Here is a 4,647-nt window from a genome sequence, read left to right on the forward strand (position 1 = left end):
TCTTCTGTGTCTTACGTATTTTGTTAAGTGTGGGATATTACAGGGATACCTGCCAGCTCGGTACAGAATACATGCAGTTTGGCTGCCTTTTTGCATAAAATGTAGTTATTGCTTAAGAAGGTCAGAAAGTGTCAACAAAATTGCTGAGTTGAGGGTTTCTCTTAGTTTTGCAAACTGATTTGGGAAATAAAGCCTCATTAACTATAAATTTCTACTTCAGTGTAGTAAGTTAAGAAATTTGAGTGTCAGAATAAGTTTGCAGACATGGATTCAGTTCTGTTTAAGTCTCTTGGTCATAGTGCAAGGGCAAGTAAACGTTTTCTGCTCGCTTTCTGCCAGAGAAGAAATTCAAGTAGGAAATGTCAAGCATGTTACTAATTAAACTGATAAATGCTGGTTTGACTTTGTTTTCAGACGGTAGAATGCAAGGGCAAAAATGTCATGCTACTCACCGGAGTAATGTTATATTTTAATAAGGTTCATGGCCCCAGAAAATGCTAAATGAATCTTCGGAGTTTACATTATAAAATCCACAGTACTAGGCATGGTATATAAATATTGATTGGGCTTGTTTTTACCCCTTGGAAAAATGTGCTATGTCAGTATGATGTTGTTCTAAGCCAAGTGTTGCTGAACTCCTTTGGGATACACAGCAAACAAATGCATGGACCCATCAAGCCCCTCTGACAACAGTTCTGTGTTCCTTCTTGGCAGTGTTTTTTCTAATCAGCAATGAAGCAAATCTGTAATAGTGGCTAATAGAAATAGCAAATAAATTCATTTCTGTTTAAAATGTTTATTTGAAATACATAGCTCCTCTCACTGTAGAGAAAATCTCTAGCTTTTTACACTTAACTCTTCTTCTACATGAATTATGTTCTGGGAGTTTGCTTTTAGGCCTTTTGATAATATCAACATTGAAAACAGTTCTGTAATAAAGTTCCCTGTGCACTTTTAATATTCTTGTTGCACATAATATGCTATTGGACTATTCCCCACAGGCTCCTTCATTTAGTGCAGAGTAACCGGTACAATGAACAGCTCTTCAATAGAGTCGATTTTTAATTATCTGTGCATTATGTCAGGTTGTCAGCTGCCAGTTTTACAAGCGCAGAGACTTGAGTTGTCTTAATTCAGAGCACCACCAAGTCTTGTTATTGGGCACTCTAACCCTTATATCTGAGAGTAGATGTCTTTTATCCTATATCCTGGAGAAAGTTTTCATTTATGTGGTTCTGTGTAGCTTTGTACATCACTTCAATCATGCTGGGGTAGGAGAAAGGTGGGGAAAATCTGTAGTGTTTGTTTGCTGTACTCGTTAGCTCTTTTGGTGTACCTCTTTGCTATGAGTCAAATGTTCGGAGCTCCTGCCCTTCAATATATGATTTGTCATATGATATGACTTGTCATATGTTGTCTTCATCTTTGGTGTCGATTCTGGATTCTCTGATCTCTACTACTTCCCTGATATCGATCTCTTTTTCTAGACTTTCACTTTCCCATACTTCATCTCCATTCCTTTCAGAGCTGATTCCAAGCGACAGTGCCTACTGCTTGCTCTCACCTGAGGAAGTCAGTCTTGTACATAAACTGGGAAGCTTCTCAGTGCTGGTTGGTTCTAGTAGTGGAGTCTTTCCAACCTTCGGATAAAACAGACAGTGTCATTGACCTCAAACTTCTGAAGTGCAGTTGGTCATCCCTGCCAGCACATACGATGGAAAAGAAAGATTTTCCTGAACCAATTCCTATGTTGTCACTGTCCTCCCCCTATGCTTACTCTTATTACCAAGACAGCATAGTTTTATTGGTATGGTCAAAACAGGTATGTTGTGCTATCATGCCTGACTTAACATGGGGGAATCCTTCCTCCCAGGCACATGGAATATTGGCTGCCTTTCATCTTAACTTCATCCTGTAGTTTAAAATCCTGCACAAATAGTACAACTTCTGAGCTTTACAAACTGAAAACAAAGCATTGCTTTAGGAATTAATCCTAAGAGCTGTGGTGGTAAGTAAGCCTGTTTAGGATAAGCAATGTAATGAACAGATGGTGTGCTCTTTGATAGATGTTCAGGCAGTGTTTAGTTCTGATTGTGAGTAGTAAGATGTATTTAAAGGCTGTGTAAACAGAATACAAAATTCAGAGTGCAGAAGTCTAAAATTCACTTCTTATGGTACTGATTCATCAGTGTCAGATATGTTAAACGTGGGCTAGAAATTATGTATTGTTTGTGCTTGCAGTTGTCTTGATTTGGAGGTGAGCGTCTAATTTTCCAGGAATTCTTTAACAATGCACTTGACTTACACTTGTTCTCGCAAAAAAATGGAACAAACTCCATTGAAACTGACACACAGCTTTATGGATTTAGTTTGTGTTCTTGTAAAGATGTAAGATGTTCTCTGCTCCTTTTTAAGTAAAAGAGTTAGTTAACAACCGAAGATCGAGTGCTTTTAGGCAAGTACTTGTTTCACAAGAAATGCTTTCAACCTTACAACGTTGGTTTGTATATAAACAAACTCCTCCATGCATTTCAGTCTGGTTACTTGTGAAATCTCCAGTTTTGTTCACTGTCTGAAACATGCGTCCTTTTCGACTTTCTCACCAATTTTCCTCCTGCAGGGTGATGGAGCTGGAAAGTCTGCTGGCTTTAGATCCCAGTGACACATTTTTGTATCTCATCCCAGCCCAGTCTAAACTGGATATTTTCCTAGGAGTATGTAGAAATGGGAATTAGGTTGAATTATGTCACACTGAAAACCATGTAGCTATTCATGTAAGTATCCTGGTAGACCTTGACCATGCCTGACAGCTAGGGCAAGGGGTGTCTCCATCTCCAGAATGGCAAGTGTGGATTGCTCGATGACTGCGGGGGGGGGAAGTATCTTAATCAAAGAGGGTGTTCATTAATTAAAGAGGGTATTAATTCTTGAAGAGAAATAACAAGGTACTATGGATCCTTAATTTTATGCCCACCTTCTGCTCAAGTCTGCCATGCCTAAGGTTCTGACACCGGCCATCTGTGAAGCTCTCCTTCCTAAGGAACAGCCTTGTGTCCATTTTGACATATTGCCCTTTAATCTGGATTAACTGGCCGCCTTGGCTGAAGAGCAGGTAGTCAGTTGGTAGCACCTTGTTTTATCAGGGATTCTTTTAAAGGGGAATTACTAAGAGCAGCTAGCTGCATCCACAGATGTGTTTCAGGCTTTGCATTAGTACTGTGTGCACTCCATGCCTCCTTTTAAGCCTGCGTGACTTCCTAATTGAACTGTAAACGCAAGTTTGAGTCTATAAGGTGAGTTTTGGGGTGTGTTGGTTGTTTTTGTGTTGTTGCTGGTGGTGGGTTTTGTTTATTTCTGCTTTGTTTGCATTTATGGCATTAGCTTTTGTCTGAAATGGAAGCTGAGGAATTCTGGGAGCACTGATATAATGTCTTGCTACCGGTAATGTGTTTATTGTCTGTCTTCCTAATCCATTATTGTTGGGCTCTGCTGCTTTTTGAGCTAACATTGCATTCACTGTGCTCATAACAATAGGTCTTTTATTACCGAGTGTGTCCTTGAAAACGTAAATAGGAAAGTATACTAATATACCTCTGCTCAAAACTTCGTCTGAATATCAGAAGAGGTCGAATAAAGATGCACAGAGCAGGGAGCACAGAACTTCAGTCTTGCAGTGCAGGCTCTGGCTTAGCTTGAAAAATGTCCTGCAAGGACAACATCGGTCGGAGTCTAGCAAGAACTTTTAATATCATTTGGAAGCAGTTGATCTGGTGCCAAACACCAACATTGCCATACTTAAAAATTGACTCTGAGGCTCTTAGGCTGTCGGATGAGGGTTTTTTGTTTTTTGTTTTGCATAACCTTGAGGAAAGCAGGCAATGACTTCCATTTTCTTTCATATTTGGGAATGATCAGAAATATCCTTTCAGGCAGTATGTAATTCAGTTGTGAACACAGCACCTTTTTTATTACTTCTATACAGACCTCTGAGGCTCTTTAAGGACATACAAAAGCTGTCCTGTACCAAGGACAAGGACAATGCCTCCTCAAGAGGGGGCATTGAATCTTTTGATGCTTAGATGGATTTTGAAAGCATTGCTTATATGCTTGCTGGGCTTGAAAACATCATCTCCTTTTAAAGCTCTGTGTCAGAAATGAACTCTTTGGTGTTTGAGAAGTGTGCAGATGGCCTACACGCCCCTTGTGAGATGCAGAGCCCAGGTAGATGGTGAGTGCAACTGTTTTCTTTGTGGGATGTTTCCAGCATTGCCAATCTTTTGGTGTAGGGGAAGGGAGAATATTGTCCTAAAGAAACACAGGAGTGGATAAAGCCCAGATTTCCTTGGCTAAGCTACTGTAGTATAATTGGCTGCAGTTCTCCTTTAATGTGGCTGGCTCATGATACAGAGCCTTTGTTCTAACTCCAGCCTGTGGGTTGTCACTTAATACGTGCTGATTGAATTCTGTAGGATCCCTTCCCTTTGAGCCAAAGTACATCTCTGAAAAGGTTATCTCTGCGTGGAAAACAAACACTTCACAATGCTGAGATCCCCCACGTAGCAAGAATGGCTAGACCTCGTTTTCCCCATATGTAACAGAGCCTTTGTACACCAGTATATACTGTATTAGTTACATTTTTCTTCTGAG

The sequence above is a fragment of the Aythya ferina genome (assembly GCF_964211825.1).
Source record: "Aythya ferina genome assembly, chromosome: 1".
Lineage (NCBI taxonomy): Eukaryota > Metazoa > Chordata > Aves > Anseriformes > Anatidae > Aythya > Aythya ferina.